This window comes from Tamandua tetradactyla, chromosome 24 (genome assembly GCF_023851605.1).
Source record: "Tamandua tetradactyla isolate mTamTet1 chromosome 24, mTamTet1.pri, whole genome shotgun sequence".
Classification (NCBI taxonomy): Eukaryota; Metazoa; Chordata; class Mammalia; order Pilosa; family Myrmecophagidae; genus Tamandua; species Tamandua tetradactyla.
In genome coordinates this window covers 53,533,653-53,554,339 of record NC_135350.1, presented here as the reverse complement: position 1 = coordinate 53,554,339, position 20,687 = coordinate 53,533,653, and the positions used below count along the sequence as shown (strand labels likewise).

General features: G+C 37.8%; 2 pseudogenes; one reads left to right on the top strand and one right to left on the bottom strand.

Moving 5' to 3' along the window:
* The first annotated feature begins 10,928 nt into the window (after positions 1 to 10,928).
* LOC143668222 (elongation factor 1-alpha 1 pseudogene) lies at positions 10,929 to 19,055 on the top strand (annotated as a pseudogene).
* Positions 19,056 to 19,318: 263 nt separating this feature from the next.
* On the bottom strand, positions 19,319 to 20,249 carry LOC143668221 (putative elongation factor 1-alpha-like 3 pseudogene; annotated as a pseudogene).
* Between the last annotated feature and the right edge of the window lie 438 nt (positions 20,250 to 20,687).

Here is a 20,687-nt window from a genome sequence, read left to right as displayed (position 1 = left end):
TTGCTCTAATGGAGAGGGCCAGTTGGCAAAGAACTGAGAGTAGTCTCCAGTGAACACCCAGCAAGGAACTGAGGCCTAACTTTGAGCCACAAAGAACTTAACTAATCCTGCCAACAACCACTGAGTGAGCTTTGAAGCAGTTTGTGCTGGTTTGAATCTGTTGTGTAGCCCAAAAAAGCCATGTCCTTTAACCCTCAGTCAATACTGCTGGGTGGGAGCTTTTTGATTATCCATGGAGATGTGACCTATCCAATTGTGGGTGTTAACTTTTGATTAAATGGTTTCCATGGAGATGTGTCTCCACCTATTCAAGGTAGGGTTGCTTACCGGAGCCCTTTAAGAGGGAACTATTTTGGAAAAAGCTTTAGTGCCCATGCAGCCAGAGACCTTTGGAAATGAAGAAGAAAATGCCCTGGGGGAGCTTCATAAAACAGGAAGCTTGGAGAGAAAGCTAGGAGATGTTGCCGTGTTCACCATGTGCTTTTCCAGTTGAGAGAGAAACCCTGATTGTCATCGGCCTTCTTAAACAAGGGTATCTTTCCCTGGATGCCTTAGATTGAACATTTCTATACCCTTGCTTTAATGTGGACATTTTCACAGCCTTAGAACATATAAACTCGCAACTTAATAAATTCCCTCTTCATCCTTTTTTAAAAACTATTTTTAAAAAAAACTTTTGTTTAGATAACAACATACAAGCACATACATTCTTAACATACAAACATTCAATACATGGTGTACAATCAATGGTTCACGATATCATCACATAGTTGTATAATCATCACCATGATCATTTTTTAGAACATTTGCATCACTCCAGAAAAAGAAACAAAAAAAGAAAAAACTCATACATACCATAACCCTTACCCCTCCCTCTCACTGACCACTAGTATTTCTGTCTATCCAATATATATATATTTTAACTTTAACGTCTGTTCCCCCCTATTATTTATTTATTTTTAATCCATATGTTTCACTCATCTGTCCATACCATAGATAAAAGGAGCATCAGACACAAGGTTTTCACAATCACATAGTCACATTGCGAGCACCATATCATTATACAATCATCTTCAAGAAACATGGCTACTGGAACACAGCTCTCCAGTTTCAGGCAATTCCCTCTAGCCTAATACACCTTTATCTAAAAAGGGGTTATCTATATAATGTGTGAGAATAACCTCCAGGATAACCTCTCGACTCTGTTTGAAATCTCTCAGCCATTGACACTTTATATTGTTTCATTTCTCTCTTCCCCCTTTCAGTCAAGAAAGCTTTCTCAATCGCTTGATGCTGAGTCCCAGCTCATTCTGGGATTTCTGTCCCACGTTTCCAGGGAGGTCCACACCCCTGGGAGTCATGTCCCACATAGACAGGGGGAGAGCAGTGAGTTTGCTTGCCATGTTGGCTGAGAGAAAGATAAGTCACATTTGAGCAGCAAAAGAGGTTCTCAGGGGGTGACTCTTAGGCCTAATTTTAAGTAAGCTTAGTCTGTCCTTTGTGGGGATAAGTTCCATAGGGGCAAACCCCAAGATAGAGGAATTGGCCTATTCATTTAGATGTCCCCACCGCTTATGAGAATATAAGGAGTTCTCCAAGTGGGGAAGTTGAATTTTCCCCCTTTCTCACCATTCCCCCAAGAGGACTTCACAAACATTTTTTATTCACTGTTCAAATAACTCCTGACATTTATTGGGGCATCACTCTGGACAAACCTACAAAATCTCGTGCCGTATTCAAGGTTCCATGTACTTATGGTGTTCAATTAAACTGTCCATATAGGTTATATTAGGAAATGCACTAGTAAATATATAAATTTTGTACCAAATAAACATTTTTTGCTTTAGTCTCAAGCATAAGTTGAAGTGTTAAAATATGAATTAACATTTATTTTCAACACCCTGCAATACTGACATACCTTTGTTCTTCCTCATGCAAAAACGTTTTTTAATTTGTACATTTAATCACTATCATTCCATACTCTAGGCATTCCTAGATTATACAATCTGTCTTTATCATCTATCTTTCCTTCTGGTTTCATTTGTGCCCCCAGCCCTCCTCCCTCTATCATTCTCACATTTAGCTTCATTCGGTGTACTAATATTATTGTGCTACAATTAGGTAGTATTGTGCTATGCATTTCTGAATTTTTATAATCAGTCCTGTTGCACAATCTGTATCCCTTCAGCTCCGATCACCCAATATCTTACCCTATTTCTATCTCCTGACGGTCTCTATTACCAACTGAAATTCTCCAAGTTCACTCACTAATGTCAGTTCATATCAGTGAGAACATATAGTATTTGTCCTTTTGTTCCTGGCTAATCTCACTCAGCATAATGTCCTCAAGGTCTATCCATGTTGCTACATGCTTCATGACTTTATTCTGTCTTACAGCTGCACAATATTCCATCTTATATATATACCACAGCTTGTTTAGGCACTCATCTGTTGATGGACATTTGGGCTGTTTCCATCTCTTGGCAATTGTGAATACTGCTGCTATAAACATTGGTGTGCAAATGTCCGTTTGTGTCCTTGCCCTCATGTCCTCTGAGCAGATACCTTGAAATGGTAATGCCAGATCATATGGTAATCCTATACTTAGCTTCCTGAGGAACTGCCAAACTGCCTTCCACAGCAGTTGTACCATTTTACATTCCCACCAACAGTCGATAAATGTGCCTCTTTCTCTATTGTCGTTTTCTGTTTTATTGATAATGGCCATTCTGTTGGGTGTGAGATGATATCTCATTTTGGTTTTGATTTGTATTTCCCTAATAGCCAAGGAAGTTGAGTATCTTTTCATGGGCCTTTTAGCCATTTGTATTTCCTCTTCTGAGATGTGTCTGTTCATGTATTTTGTCCATTTTGTAATTGGGTTGTTTGACTTTTTGTTGTTGAGTTGAACAATCTCTTTATATATTCTGGATACTAGACCCTTATCTGATAAATCATTTCCAAATATTGATTCCCATTGTTTAGGCTGTCTTTTTACTTTCTTGAGAAAGTTCTTTGATGCACAAAAGTGTTTAATTTTGAGGAGTTCCCATTTATCTGTTTCTTTCCTCAATGCTCATGCCTTGGGTGTAAGATCTAGGAAACCACCCCCTATTATAAGATTTATAAGATATTTCCCTACATTTTCTTCTAAAAGTTTTATGGTCTTAGATCTAATTTTTAGGTCTTTGATCCATTTTGAGTTAATTTTTGTATATGGCATGAGATATGGATCCTTTTTCATTCTTTTGCATGCGGATATCCAGTTCTCTAGTCACCATTTATGGAAGAGAATGTTCTGTCCCAGGTGAGTTGGCTTGACTGCCTTATCAAAGATGAGAAGGTCTGTATCTGAACACTATTGGATTCCATTGGTCAGTATATCTATCTTTATACCAGTACCATGCTGTTTTGATCACTGTAGTTTCATAAAATGCCTTAAAGTCAGGTATTGTGAGACCTCTGACTTCATTTTTCTTTCTCAGGATATTTTTAGCTATTCTGGGCACCCTGCCCTTCCAAATAAATTTGGTTTTTGGTTTTTCTATTTCTGAAAAGTAGGTTTTGGGGATTTTAATTGGTATTGCATTGAATCTATAAATCAATTTAGGTAGAATTGACATCTTAACTATTTTTAGTCTTCCAATCCATGAACATGATATGCCTTTCCATTTATTTAGGTCTTCTGTGATTTCTTTTAGCAATTTCTTGTAGTTTTCTTTGTATAGGTCTTTTCTATCCTTAGTTAATTTTATTCCTAAATATTTTATTCTTTTGATTGCAATTGTAAATGGAATTTTTTTTTCTTGATTTCCCCCTCAAATTGCTCATTGCTAGTGTATAGAAACACTACAGATTCTTGAGTGTTGATCTTGTAAACTGCCACTTTGCTGTGTACATCATTTTTTAGCTCTAATAGTTTTGCTGTGGATTTTTCAGGGTTTTTGACATATGATATCATCTCATCTGCAAACAGTGAGAGCTTTACTTCTTTTTTGGTTTTGATGCCTTGTATTTTTTTTTCTTGTCTAATTGCTCTGGCTAGAACTTCCAACACAATGTTGAATAACAATAGTGATAGTGGACATCCTTGCCTTGTTCCTGATCTTAGGGGGAAAGTTTTCAGTTTTCCCCCATTGAGGATGGTGCTAGCGGTGGTTTTTTCATATATTCCCTTTATCATTTTGAGGAAGATCCCTTCTATTCCTATCTTTTGAAGTGTTTTCAACAAGAAAGATGTTGAATTTTGTCAAATGCCTTTCCTGCATCAATCGAGATGATCATGCGGTTTTTCTGCTTTGATTTGTCAATATGGTGTATTACATTAATTGATTTTCTTACACTGAATCATCCTTGCATGCCTGGGATGAATCCTACTTGATCATGGTGTATAACTCTTTTAATGTGCTGCTGGATTCAATTTGCAAGAATTTTGTTGAGGAATTTTGCATCTATATTCATTGGAGAAATTGGTCTGTAATTCTCTTTTCTTGTAGTATCTTTGTCTGGCTTTGGTATGAGGGTGATGTTGGCTTCATAGACTGTGTTAGGTAGCCTTCTGTCCTATTCAATTTTTTTGAAGAGTGTGAGCAGAATTGGTACTAATTCTTTCTTGAATGTTTGTAGAATTCACATGTGAAACCATCTGGTCCTGGATTTTTCTTTTCTGGGAGCTTCTTAATGACTAATTCAATTTCTTTATTTGTGATTGGTGTGTTGAGATTGTCTATTTCTTCTTGAGTCAATGTTGGTTGTTTATGTCTTTCTAGGAAGTTGTCCATTTCATCTACATTGTCTGGTTTATTAGCATGAAGTTGTTCATAGTATCCTTTCATTACCTCCTTTTTTCCTGCAGGAGTTAGTGGTTATGTCCTCTCTCCCATTTCTGATTTTATTTATTTGCATCCTCTCTCTTCTTTTTGTCAACCTTGCTAAGGGTCCATCAATCTTATTGATTTTCTCATAGAACCAACTTCTCTTTTTTTTTTATTTTCTTGATAATTTTCTTGTTCCCAATTTCATTTATTTCTGCTCTAATCTTTGTTATTTCTTTCCTTTCTTGCTTGCTTTGGGTTTAATTTACTGTTCTTTCTCTAGTTCTTCCAAGTGAACAGTTAATTCATCAATTTTTGCTCTATGTTCTTTTCTGATATAGGCATTTAGGGCAATAAATTTCCCTCTTAGCTCTGCCTTTTCTGCATCCCATAAACTTTGATATATTGTGTTTTCATTTTCATTTGCATCGAGATACTTACTAATCTCTTGTAATTTCTTCTTTGACCCACTGGTTGTTTAAGAGTGTGTTGTTGAGCCTCCGTAAATGTGTGCGTTTTCTGGCACTCTGCCTATTACTGATTTCCAACTTCATCCCTTTATGATCTGAGAAAGTGTTTTGTATGATTTCAATCTTTTTAAATTTATTGAAACTTGCTTTGTGACCCAGCATATGGTCTATCCTTGAAAATGATCCATGAGCACTTGAGTAAAAGGTGTATCCTGCTGTTGTGGTGTGTAATGTTCTATAAATGTCTGTTAAGTCTAGTTCATTTATTGCATTATTTAAATTCTCTGTTTCTTTATTGATCCCTTGTCTAGATGGTCTGTCCATTAATGAGAGTGGGGAATTGAAGTTTCTAACTACAATGTTAGATATGTCTATTTCTCTTTTCAGTATTTTCAGTGTTTGCCTCATGTATTTTGGAGCATTCTGGCTCCGTGCATAAATATTTATGATTGTTATGTCTCCTGGTTGAATTGTTCCTTTTTTTTAATACACAGTGTCCTTCTTTGTCTCTTTCAATTATTTTACATTTGAAGTCTAATTTGTTGGATATTAGTATAGCTACTCCTGCTCTTTTTTTATTGCTGTTTGCATGAAATATCTTTTCCCAACCGTCATGGTCAGATTCATGTGTCAACTTGGTGAAGTGTTGGTACCTGTTTGTCAGGTTGGGCAAGTGCTGGCCTGTCTGTTGCAATGAGGACATTTCATAGAATTGAATCATGGTCACATCAGCTGTATCCACAGCTGATTCCATTTGTAATCAGCCAAGTGGAGTGTCTTCTGCAATGAGTGATGATTAATCTAATTACTGGAAGCCTTTTAAGGAGGGTTCAGAAGAGACAGGCTCTCTTCCTGCCTCAGCTGGCAAGCCTCTCCTGTGCAGTTCGTCCAGACCCTCCATTGGAATCGTCAGCTCTGCAGCCTACCCTGTGGATTTTGGAGTCTGCATTCCCATGGTCAGGTGGGACAATTTTATAAATTTTATATTTGCGAGTGTTCCCTGTTGATTCTGTTTCTTTAGAAAACTCTAACTAATACACCAACCTTTCATTTTCAACCTATGTTTATCCTTGGGTCTAAAATATGTCTCCTGTAAACAGCATATAGATGGGTCCTGTTTTTTAATCCATTCTGCCAGTCTATGTCTTTTGATTGGGGAATTCAGTCCATTAACATTAATGGCAGTAATGTTAGGCAGTAATGTAAGGGCAGTACTTTTGTCTACCATTTTGCCTTTTGGATTTTATATGTCACATCTAATTTTTCTTCTTTTTACCTTTACTGATAATCTTCTTTCTACACTCTTCTCCACACTTTTCTCTCCTAACTTTTCATATCTGTCTCTAGTGCTCCCTTTAGTATTTCTTACAGAGCTGGTCTCTTGGTCACAAATTCTGTCAGTGATTTTTTGTCTGAAAATGTTTTAATTTCCCCCTTATTTTTGAAGGACAATTTTGCTGGATATAGAATCCTTGGTTGGCAGTTTTTCTCTTTTATTATCTTAAATATATGAGACCACTGTCTTCTCTCCTCCTTGGTTTCTGCTGAGAAGTCTATGTATAGTTTTATTGGGCTTCCCTTGTATATGATGGATTGGTTTTCTCTTGCTGCTTTCAAAATCTCTCTTTCTCTTTGACATCTGACATTCTGATTAGTAAGTGTCTTGGAGTACGTCTATTTGGATCTATTATGTTTGGGGTTCCCTGCACTTCTTGGATCTGTTGTTTTAAGTCTTTCTAAGAATTGGGTAAACTCCAATAATAATTTCCTCTATTAGTTTTTCTCTTCCTTTTCCCTTCTCTTCTCCTTCTAGGAAACCCACAACATGTATATTCATGTGCTTCATGTTGTCATTCAATTCCCTGAGTTCTTGCTCATGTTTTCCCATTCTTTTCCCTATATTTTCTTTTGCTTGTTGGATTTCAGATGTCCTGTCCTCCAGTTCACTAATCCTATCTTCCACCTCTTGAAATCTAACATTGTAGGCTTCCATTGTTTTTTTCATCTCTTCTACTGAGCCTTTCATTCCCATAAGTTCTGTGATTTGTTTTCTCAGCCTTTTGATTTCTTCTTTTTGTTCATCCCTTGCCTTCTTTATATCCTCCCTCAATTCATTGATTTGATTTTTGATGAGATTTTCCATGTCTGTTCAAACATCCTGAATTAATTGTTTCCACTCCTGTATCTCATTTGAATTGTTGTTTTTTTTCCTTTGAAAAGGAAAATGGGCCATATCTTCAATTTTTCTAGTGTGATCTGTTATTTTTTGCTGGTGTCTAGATATTTAATTTCCTTAATTAGTTTATTCTGGAGATTTTTTTCACTTTTTTACCTAGGATTTTCTTGGTGGATGACTTTGTTGTTTCTGTGTTCTTTGACATTCAGTTTAACTTATTCTAGACCTATAGCATAGGTTTTATTTAACAGATCAGAATTTTTCCATTCTGGTTTTCTTGTTTCTTGCCCTGCCTGTATGTTGCCTCCCCACACCCCACTCTTAGGAGGGTCTACTTAGGTATTATAGACCCCAGTCAGATTTTCCTAGACCAGACTGGCCTCCTCTCAGGAGGAAACAGTCACCTGCATCAGTTTTCCCTGATGGTGAGACTTAGTAGGTTGAAAGACTTTCCTATGAAGCCCCTAGACTCTGTGTTTTTCCTATCCTGCCCAGTATGTAGTGCTTGTCTGCCTGTGGGTCCCACCAGCATAAAATGATGCATTACTTTTAACTTCAGCAGTGTCTCCCTGCTGGAGGCATGGTTGAGGTAGAGGAGAGATTGCAGGCTGGCTTTAGTTGCTTCAGTTTTCCAGTCTCTGGTGTCTGAATTCCTTGAGGAAGGGGTTCCACCTGAGCTGGGCCCCACCCTTCTCCTGGGGAAAGCACAGCCTCCAGGAAATTACTTTCTTTCACCTGACCAGCCTCTTTGTCTCTCAGACAAGCTTAATCCTGCCCTTGCCTGGGACAGTTGGAGCCTGAGAAGTGGTTCTGGGTGCGATCACAACTGGTTCAGCTTGTCCAGACTGGTGTATGCTGTGTGTCTGGTCACTGATGTGTCCTCAGCAGTTGTTCTGTACTGTTCCTGGCTATTTACTACTGCTCTGCAGGACAAACTAAATTCCACACCTTACTAAGCTACCATCTTGGACCTCCTGATCAATAATTTCCCCTTTTTAAAAGCCTTTCCATTTCTGGTATATCACATTCCAGCAGCTTGCAAACTAGTACATAGGTTTTGCCCCACTGACCCTTGAGATGATAGCTGCCCTGGCTGATACCTTCATTGCTTCCTTGTGAGAGACCCTGAAGCAGAGGACCCAGTTGAGTCATGCCTGGATTCCTGATGCACCAGAACCTGGGAGATGATAAATGTGTATTGCTGAAGCCACTAAATTTTAGGAAAATTTGTTATGCAGCAATACATCATTCAAACATGTAATAATGCACATAGAGTCTATTTTTCTTTCCTTTCTAATGAACCCATTCCAATTTTGGCAGTTTTTACCATTACAACTCTCTATTTTTGTATTGGGATGAAATCTATTATGTAACCCTATTCATTGATCATGTAGGAACATACACTCTTAAGTAACAAATACACATTCTCCTTAAATCAATTTTGTCTATATACATGGTACCCACACTAAATGGAAAAAAAAATCACCTCCATGATCTGAGTACTTTCCTTTTTTTTTTTTTTTTTTTTACAACTGTTTACAATGCTTTGTGAATGTTAAAATCATGTTTTCAATTCAGTCCAAGATTTTAGTAGCTTTTTGGGAGATAACCATTACATCCTCACTGCCCTACTTGTTTGCTTGCTTGTTTTCCATGAGTTCAGTTGTTAAGCCATTCTGTGTCTGTGCTGTTTTTCCTTTGAACTTACTAAAACAAGACCTTTTCCATCTGTTTGGATTTCAGCTGTAGATTCCTCTATATCTTTACAGCACATCAGGATTTTTTTTAGATTCTGATTATATCACAAATACTTGATTTTTCCATATATATAAAAAATAGAGGAATTTTTTTACCTTTCTGACTTCATCAGGTTATTAATCATGTGCTCAATATGCTCATTCATGGGAATACATCATAAAATTTCTATTTTATATTTTATTTAAGTTAAATGACAACATACCATGCAATTGAGGTTGCTTATGGATTGTAGCAGCTATTAAATGTGTAATGAAGACATGTGATAAATATGTAATAAAGACAATATTTTGAAACTCATTTCAGGATATCTTATTTTATGTATGACTTGTATCTATATAATGTTTAAATTTCTTAATCTTGTATAATTAGAATTTTTCCTGATAAATTCTTTGAAAATGTCTAGTGTTCAAAAAAATGAAAAAGTGTATACTTGGGTTGCAAAGATAATATTTTACTTTTCCATGAATAATAACTTTTCACAACATACCATATTAAAACAAGTAAGTGAATAAATTATGAAAAATTTATATATATATTAGGTGCAAATAAATAATGAGCATTTCCTAAAACCTGTTTGGTCACATCTGAAAGATGCTTTAATATACTGCTATTTAAGTGACGAATTTTTCATTGAGATTTTCTTTTTCCCAATTTAATAATCTTCAGTCATAATAACTGCCCAGTATTCAATAGGAGAAAAATTTGATGAGTTTTTTATAAGTTCAAGTAGGAATAATTTAAAATCCAATTCAAAATAAATAAGAATAGAGGAATTGGGGGCAATAAGCACAGAAAACTCTTTTGAGATGTTTTGGTATAATAAAGAGTACAGAAATGGACCATGTTAGAGCAGGAAGTAGGGTAGAGCAAGAGAATTACTAAGGGATATATTTATGTGTGTATACATGATACATGTAGATAGAAAGAACAGATTAGAAAAGTGGATGTGTATGGTTGCTAGAGTGATATATTTGAATAGATGAATGGGGGTGGAATCTAAAGCACAACGCAGGAGGTTGGCCATAGATTGGAATATGGATAATAGAGCCCTAGTAACAAAAGCAGAGGTGGAAAATATGGGTAAAAGAAGGAAGTCATTTGGTATGTGATGGTGGGGATGTGTAGAAATTCTCCTCTTACTGCTTTTGTTTTCGTAGTGAAGCAGGAAGCCAGGTATCAGTTGAGTGAGAACTGGGAAAAAGGTTTGATAAGTGAGATGTTATGAAAATAAATGTCTTAATGTGTGGGAAATTAAATGGACCAGAAAAATGTAGTTCCTAGCATCAAATCCAAACACAAAAATGTCCAGAAGAATGAAACTATGCCTTCTGTGTCTCTTTTTAAAAACCCAGAAGCCTTTCTTTGAATCTTCTAGCAGACTTCCTATTGTAAAAATCAAACTAAGTTTAGCTCTCACAATGGTGATGCAAGCAAGGAAGCGGGGTGGGGGGGTGCTCTGATGCTAGCTTAGAACTGATGCCAAATCCTTAATTCCAGGGTCATTAAAGATGTAAAACATAATCAAAGGGGGAACATTCGATGGGAAGTTCAATAGTTAGATTTCCAGAATAGGCTGCAACCTCTGGAGTATGCAAGTGGAGGAACGGGAGGAATTGTGGGTCAGGCACAGGTATAACTGTCTTGGTAGTCTATTGTTCGGTGCACCAGCCACCATTTTGTGTTCAGCTAGGAGCCCATTCCTGCAAGATCATGAATAAATTTTTCTCTACTCCACAATCAGATGAGCGTTTGTTCTCCTTCAGGTACAGTGTTCTTCCTAACACTGTGAGTAAGGGTGAACATCAGTCCTGGGCTCCTAACAGGTTTAGGCCTACCTGGGAAGATGACTTTGGGTATGCCTTCTCACAGAACTGTTCCCTTGGCAACTACCAGGTTGAGATAGATGAAGAATGTTTTGTACTAGGAACTGTCTAATGTGTTTGTTGTGAAATCCCTGATCTCTGGAACTGCACCTGGACTGAGAGAGCTGTTGAGTTAGCACCCAGTAAGAAATCAACCTAGGTGAACCCATGCACCTTAATCTCTTCCTTAGCATCTATGCATGCTATGGTTGTCTTAAGGGGACCAAGAAACTGTATATATTGATAGTCTCTGAGCTTCTTCATGGCATGAAGATACTATGCATGCAGTATTTCTGTCTTGTATCCCTTTATAAAGTTAGAAAATGAAATACTGTATTAAAGTCTATTATGTCTTATGAATTTGACAATTCAAAAATGTGACCATTGCAGATGTGGGACAGAATGGTGTTTGAACTAGGATTGGTTTTCAAATCTTCAACTGACTGTGCTCCTCCTGTTTCATGGCCATAATTGATTCACATATCCCTTTACTGACAGACTTATTACTGTCAAAGCAAATGGGACCACTGTGATTGCCTTGACTAATCCCCTGAAATGCAATGGGTGAATGGGCAGCACCCCTTGAAGCACACAGCTTTGTAGGAGTGACTGATACTTTGAACGAAATTAGGGTCATATTAGGAAGAAGGAAAGATAGGGGCCAGGGACTGACAGTGAAAGGATACAGGGTGGGCAACCAGCTGTGTTTTCTGTGTATATATAAGGTGTATACACAGGACAAAATAGAACCTTTCTCTCGGTTCTCTATAGCTCTTTGCTGAGACATAAGGATTGTGTCAAAAATCCTACTGAAAGGTTGACTGTTTCATGTTAGAGATCACAGACCAGATAAGTAACTCAAACGTCAAAGTAACTTTTTTTTCTATTTTCTGTTAAAATTTTCTCAGACACATTTTTATGGTTTTAAAGATATTTTTGACTTCCGGAGAAGATGGCGGCTTAGTAAAACGCGCGGGTCTTAGTTCTTCCTCCAGAAAAGCAACTAAAGAAACAGAAACAATACGAAACAGCTCCCGGAGTCACGACAGAGACCAAAAAGACAGCGTACCCCATTCTGGAACAGCTGAACGGGCAGGGAGAATCTGCTGCGGTGAGATACCCGAGGCGCGCGCGTTTTCCCGGCCCGGGCGGCTGGCGACTGGGGTCCCCTCCACGCACGTGGCTCCCCGGTCTGACTGGGAACGTTGGATAGCAGGGCCCTCCCGTCACGCTTGGCGTTTCGGGCCAGCTGGGCAATTAGGACCAGCACTCTCCCAAGCCGCGGTGGCCAGCGACCCCCGCCTCCACGCGCGGTTTCCCGGGCCGACTGCCGTGCAGACAGACGAGCGCCACGAGCGCCACCTACTGGGCAGGAAAAGAAAAACAGAGCCCAGAGATTTCACAGAAAAAGCTTTCAACCAGCTGGGTCCCACACCCAGGGAAATCTGATCAAATGCCCAGACACCAGCAGAAAATAATGGATGACGCTCGGAAAATTGAAGATATGGCCCAGTCAAAGGAACAAACCAATAGTTCAAATGAGATACAGGAGCTGAGACAACTAATGCTGAATATACGAACAGAAATGGAAAAACTCTTCAAAAACCAAATCAATAAATTGAGGGAGGACATGAAGAAGACATGGGCTGAACAAAAAGAAGAAATAGAAAATCTGAAAAAACAAATCACAGAACTTATGGGAGTGAAGGACAAAGAAGAAAAAATGGAAAAAACAATGGATACCTACAATGGTAGATCTAAAGAGACAGAAGCTACAATTAGTGAACTGGAGGATGGAACATCTGAATTCCAAAAAGAAACAGAAACTATAGGGAAAAGAATGGAAAAACTTGAGCAGGGGATCAGGGAACTGAATGACAATATGAAGCGCACAAATATACGTGTTGTGGGTGTCCCAGAAGGAGAAGAGAAGGGAAAAGGAGGAGAAAAACTAATGGAAGAAATTATCACTGAAAATTTCCCAACTCTTATGAAAGACCTAAATTTGCAGATCCAAGAAGTGCAGCGCACCCCAAAGAGAATAGACCCAAATAGGCGTTCTCCAAGACACTTACTAGTTAGAATGTCAGAGGTCAAAGAGAAAGAGAGGATCTTGAAAGCAGCAAGAGAAAAACAATCTGTCACATACAAGGGAAACCCAATAAGACTATGTGTAGATTTCTCAGCAGAAACCATGGAAGCTAGAAGACAGTGGGATGATATATTTAAATTACTAAAAGAGAAAAACTGCCAACCAAGACTCCTATATCCAGCAAAATTGTCCTTCAAAAATGAGGGAGAAATTAAAACATTTATAGACAAAAAGTCACTGAGAGAATTTGTGACCAAGAGACCAGCTCTGCAAGAAATACTAAAGGGAGCACTAGAGTCAGATACGAAAAGACAGAAGAGAGAGGTATGGAGTAAAGTGTAGAAAGAAGGAAAATCAGATATGATATATATAATACAAAAGCCAAAATGGTAGAGGAAAATATTATCCAAACAGTAATAATACTAAAAGTTAATGGACTGAATTTCCCAATCAAAAGACATAGAATGGCAGAATGGATTACGACCCAGCAATACCACTGCTAGGTATCTACTCAAAGGACTTAAGGGCAAAGACACAGACGGACATTTGCACACCAGTGTTTATAGCAGCATTATCTACAATTGCAAAGAGATGGAAACAGCCAAAATGTTCATCAACAGACGAGTGGCTAAACAAACTGTGGCATATACCTACGATGGAATATTATGCAGCTTTAAGACAGACTAAACTTATGAAGCATGTAATAACATGGATGGACCTAGAGAACATTATGCTGAGTGAGTCTAGCCCAAAACTAAAGGACAAATACTGTAAGGTCCCACCGATGTGAACCGACATTCGAGAATCAGCTTGGAATATATCATTGGTAACAGAGACCAGCAGGAGTTAGAAACAGGGTAAGATAACGGGTAATTGGAGCTGAAGGGATACAGACTGTGCAACAGGACTAGATACAAAAACTCAAAAATGGACAGCACAATAATACCTAAGTGTAATGTAACTAGGTTGGAACACTGAATGAAGCTGCACCTGAAATATGGTTTTTTTTCTGTTTGTTTGTGTGTTTGTATCTTTTGTTTTTGTTTTTTTTCTTTTTCCTTTTTATACATATATATTATTATTAGTATTATTATTTTAATTCTCTTCTCTATATTAACATTCTATATCTTTTTCTGCTGTTTTGCTAGTTCTTTTCCTAAATCGATGCAAATGTACTAAGAAATGATGATCATACATCTATGTGATGATACTAAGAATTACTGAGTGCGTTTGTAGAATGGAATGATTTCTAAATGTTGTGTTAATTTCTTTTCTTTTTTTGATTAATAAAAAAAAATTTTAAAAAAAAGGAAAAAAAAAAAGATATTTTCAATGCCAAGTCCTATCAAACTTCCATTTAATATATTTTTTTGTGATTGCCTACTCTACTAATTTCTTAGGGCTGCCAAAGCAAATCACCACAAAGTTGATGGCTTAAAACTACAGAAATATATTTTCTCACAGTTCTGGAGGTAGAAGTCTGAAAACAATGTGTCAGCAGGCCACACTCCCTCTGAAGTCTGAAGGGCAGAATCCTTCTTTGCCTCTTCCAGATTCCAGTGGCCACAGGCATTCCTTGATTTATGGTAGCATAATTCCAATCTCTGCTTCCATCCTCACATTGCCCTCTCCTGTGTGTCTCTCTGTCTTCTCTTCTTAAATGGGTACAAGTCACTAGGTTTAGGGCCCAGCCTAACTCAGCATGATGTTATCTTGATCCTTACTTTGATTACATCTGCAAAGATCCTCTTTCCAAATAAGGTCCTGTTCCGAGGTTCCAGATGGACACGAATTGGGGGGAGGGGCACTAGTCAACTCACTAGACCTACTATGCTTAATGTACCTTGAAATTACTAATTTATGAACATTTCTGACATTGCATCAGAGTGTTTTCATAAAATTTACTTTTCACCCATTGGTTTTCACTTAGCAAGCAGCAATCCACCTGCAGATTTAGCCTATTGGAAGCATTGTGTCCCACAACTGGTGACCACTAATGTCAACTTGTTTTCCCATTTACATTATACATTTATTTGTAGATGAAGCAGATGGATTTGATACCTGAAGTCTTGGGCACACGCTCACAGAGGCCATCTCCCAGCCCTTGCTTACCCCCACCTCCTTTTCTAGAAAAGCGTCAACTCTTGTTGGTATTGTTATTGTCATTATTGAAAGAAATTTGGCTTGAAGCTAGAAGATCAGATTTAAAATCTCAGTTTACCATTCTATTAGTGACCTTGGGCAAGTCACTTCATTTCTGAGCACTGATTATTTCTTCATTTGTGAAATCGGACTATTACTCATTTCTAAAGAGGCCATATAGGGCAATGGTTTAAAGTATAGACTCTAGAGCTGGGCTACCCGGAAACAAATTCCAATGATACCACTTTCAAGCTATGTGATTTCAGGCAAGTTACTTAACTCCTGTGTGCCTTAATTTCATAACCTGTAAAATAGGGATGAAATCATACCTTACATTTGTAGGAATGTGGTGAGAATTAAATGAATTCATAGTTAATAGATATAGAGGTGTCAGAACAGTGCGTAGTGCTTAGTAAGTGCTGAGTAACTGCAGGTCCCATGCAGGAGGTATTTAGCAAGTATTATTTTCTCACAAAATTTTGAGGATTGACTGTATGAATAGGTATGAGAGTGTTTTATACAAAGTTCTGGTCAAATGTGGAGACTTAGGGATCTGCAGATTTTCTCTGTGTTATTAACGAGGTTTAATCAGTTTACCACAGCTAAGACACTTTCTTCCGAAGCCTATCCAGTGCATAGTACTCCTGGTAAGTGCCTCCTGTAAGCACTACAGTTTGTACTTTGTGACTTTTAGAAGCAAATGCTGACACTTTGCACTGCTTCCAATATGATTAAGCACTTCTCATATCACCATCAGGTAAAACAAAGCTTTGCATCCTGTGATAAACATAAAATATTGGGGTTACCCGGGTTGGTTCCAATCTCCAAAATAATAAAACCCTGAATATTTCCTATAACCTTGGACTCCCTAACAAAAACATTTTATCCCTCACTTTTGTTATGCTGATGTCTAAAGACACATCTTAACCTTTGTGTATATGATAACCATGGGGGAAAGTTGCTGTTTTCTCAATAACAACAGACTAATTTAATCATCATAGTCTTGCAGTTCTGAGTTTCTTTTCCCTTTAAATACGAATGAGTTTTTGTGTTGTTTATTCTCCCATTTGTCAAGTCTGTTCTGAAACTTGACCCCCTTTCACTCTTTGTAAGTAAACTTTATCTGTTCTTTTTTAGATGTTTCCACCTTGGCTATAGTTGATTGAATTAGGGGTTGCACTGCTGACCCAAAATGGGCACATTCTCTGCTCCAGGAACTTGCATTTGGGACTCAGAGGTTCTTGTTCAGTATGATCTGGCTTCTTAAATGAGGACGATATGAACTGGAGAGCTGTGAAGTCATCATCTTCCCCAGATATGTGGACATCCAGGTGGAGAAAGTTTATTTGCAGAGTAGAATGCCGTAGAGACAAAGTGGGTGGGGAAGGAGACAGGGGCTGGAGGACAATCCTACCACCCAATATCCTCAAGAGCCTGTTTAATTCACTTTATAAAAAGAGACACTCTCTTAAAATGTTTATTTGTTTGTGTTTCCAAATTCATAAGTGCTCTGAGGGCAGAGCAATTATCTTGCTCACCACTGAATTCTTGGCATAGTGTATACTCCATAAATCCTGGCTGCATGAAGGAATTCTATGTACCTGTTCATAATCAAATTAGAAATCTGAAAGCTGCTATCCTGTTGTATCAAAGATCTTGTTACCAGCTCTGAGTTATTAGAAATTTAGCAGAATCAGGGATATTAAACCAAATAATTTTATATAATTACCTTTGAAGTTTGAAACATGAACATTTTTAAGAGCCTCCATCTATTCCATGGAACAGGTTTCACTGTAGCATCCTTTCAAGATGGCTGATAATATGGGAGGACTCACCTATTATCATGCTGACTGGTCTGGGATGATTTCTCCCAGAAGCTGCCTCAGTTTATAATGATGAGCCTTTTCTATAAGGAGAGGGGACAGTCATGTCTTATTTTTGTCTTCACTATGAAATTCAAGAACTTATTATTGCTTGATTTTATGTGTGGCTTATATGGGACATTAACTATCCAAAGGAAATTTCCATCAAATTGCCTTTCCTTCCTAAACACTCAAAAGAATGCCTTTTATAGCAGCTAATTAACATGGGCATTTTGTGCAACTTATAGTAGCGATCTGTAATTGTTCCTATATTACCTGCCAAGTGCATGTACATGATAAGTCTATTTTGATCATAATGAGTACTATTCCTAGTTAGGTATTTAATCTTTGTTAATATGGAGACAATTTCTCATTTTAGTTAAAGAGTAATATGGATCTGTATGTTGCATTACTTTGTTTGCTGTCCACTAACTTTCTTTACCTTCTTCTGAATCAGAAATTTTTCTATAGGCTAAAATCCCATTTAACAAATTTAAGCATTCCTTGAATTTTTTTTACTTCCAGCACCTTTTATTTTTCCTAAAATCTATGTACAATAAACTCATTTACTCAATTATTGATATTGACATAACTACACAAAAATATTCTATATGCAATACATGGCTTTTATTACAGAAGTTGGCCTAAGGAGGCTCATAAATATTACAAATTACCCACTGCTTTTCCATACTAACCAAGGTTGCAACCAACAAACCACTGCATTTTAGTAAATACTTAAAACAGCTTAAGTCATGATCCCTCCTCCTTCGAGATGGAAAAAACCCTTAATTTCTGACCTAACAAAACTTTACCCTGAACTATCAAGTTTCAGCAGATGAAACATCAAAAATAGGTTAAGAGGTTTTTGCCTAAGCAATTCAAAGCTGACCTTTCAAAAAAAGACACACGTTTCTCATTAAACTTTGTTTTAATGGGTCTCAAAATTCTGTGATAGATTTTTGGTTGTTGCCTCCATTTAAAAAGTACTGATTTTAAAAACTAATAACTTAAAACTGCCACATGAAAACAAATGATCCACAAAACATTCTTTTCTTTCTGAAGGTTTTATGATACATTGTTATCATTAACCAGTCTTTTACTGTTAAACTTAAAAAGTCTACCGCACAGGTAGACTGCTGAGATGGAAAAGGTGTCCTTCAAGTATGCCTTGGTCTTGGATAGACTAAAAGCTGAATGTGAGCATGGTATCACCATTGATACCTCCCTGTGGAAATTTGACACCAATTTTTTTAGACCAAATTTGAGGTCTACTTCTGTAATAAAAGCCGTGTGATGGATTTTATTACAGAAGTACTGTGCCTACGGACTAGGTGGAGACTGGTGTTCTCAAACCAGGTGTAGTGTTCACCTTTGCTCCAGTACGTATTACAATTGAAGTCAAGTCTATTGACATGTACCATGAAGCTTTGAGTGAAACTCTTCCTGGGGACAACGTGGGTTTCAATGTCAAGGATGCATCTGTAAATGATTTTCATCATGGCAATGTGGCTGGTGACCACCAATGGAAACAGCTGGCTTCCCTACTCAGGTGGTTATCCTGAACCATCCAGGCCAAATCAGTGCTGGCTATGCACATGTGCTGGATTGTCACACAGTTCACATTGCTTGCAAGTTTGCCAAGATGAAGGAGAAGATTGACCGTTGTCCTGACAAGAAACTGGAAGATGGCCTCAAATTCCTACCTGGTCATGTTGCCATCGTTGAGATGGTTCTTGGCAAGCCCATGTGTGTTGAGAGTTTCTCTGACTGTCCTTGTCTGGGTCGTTTTGCTGTTCATGATATGAGACAGCTGCTGTGGGAATTCCTTCATGCAGCCAGGATTTATGGAATGTACACTATTTCAAGAATTCAGTGGTGAGCAAGACAATTGCTCTGTCCTCTGAGCACTTATGAATTTGGAAACACAAACAAATAAACATTTTAAGAGAGTGTCTCTTTTTATAAAGTGAATTAAACAGGCTCTTGGGGATATTGGGTGGTAGGATTGTCCTCCAGCCCCTGTCTCCTTCCCCACCCACTTTGTCTCTACGGCATTCTACTCTGCAAATAAACTTTCTCCACCTGGATGTCCACATATCTGGGGAAGATGATGACTTCACAGCTCTCCAGTTCATATCGTCCTCATTTAAGAAGCCAGGTCATACTGAACAAGAACCTCTGGGTCCCAAATACAAGTTCCTGGAATTGTCTACCAATTTCATAGACAGCCTAAAGAGGCAGACACAAAGGCTTGTCAGTTGGATGAGTGGATGGCAGGATGCAATCCAGAGCTTCAAGCAGCGTGGGTTCACTGGCATTGCCATGCTTATGAGTGATTTTCCATCCCTTGAACCAAGGCATATTAGCACTTGGCTCCAGCATGTTGTCACCATTCCAACCAAAAATTGGCACAAATGCTGCTGAGTCAGGGTTGTAGCCAATTTTTTAAATGTGGGTGCTGACTTCCTTAACGATTTCTTTATATCTCTTCTGACTGTGAGGTGGTTCAGTGGAATCCATTTTGTAAACACCAACTATTAGTTGTTTCACACCCAGTGTGTAAACCAGAAGGGCATGTTCTCTGGTCTGCCCATTCTTGGATATACCAGATTCAAATTCACCAGCACCAGCAGCAACAATCAGGACTGCACAGTCAGCCTGAGATGTGCCTATGATCATGTTTTAATAAAGTCTCTGTGTTCTGGGGCATCAATGATGGTCACACAATACTTGTGACTTGATATTGACATAACTACACAAAAGTATTCTATATGCAACACATGGCTTTTATTACAGAAGTAGACCTCAAATTTGGTCTAAAAAAATTGGTGTCAAATTTCCACAGGGAGGTATCAATGGTGATACCATGCTCACATTCAGCTTTTAGTCTATCCAAGACCAAGGCATACTTGAAGGACCCCTTTTCCATCTCAGCAGCCTCCTTCTCAAATTTTTCAATGGTTCTTTTGTCAATTCCATCACATTTATAGGTCAGATGGGCAGTCATGATGGACTTGCCCAAATCTACATGTCCAATAATGACAATGTTGATATGACTCTTTTCCTTTCCCATTTTGGCTTAAGATATAGCAATGGTTTTCACAATACCTGTGATGTGGTGGCAAACTCATTGTGAAAAGCCATTCCTTGAATTTTTTTTTTTATTTTACTGTTCAGACCACTCTGGGATTTATCTGGACATCAGTCTGGAACAAAATCTCATGCTCTACTCAAGGTTCCATGTACTTATGGTGTTCAATTAAGCTGTCTACATAAGTTATATTAGCAAATGCACTAGTCAAAATATAAATTTTGTACCGAATAAACATTTTTTGCTTTAGTCTCACACATAATTAAAAAATTTTAAATATTAATTACCTTCTATTTTCAGCACCATGCAGTAATGACATTCCTTTGTTTTTCCTTACGCAAAAACATTTGTTAAATTTGTACATGAAATCAGAAAGAAAGATAGATGATAAAGACTGAGATGGTTTAACCTAGGAATGCC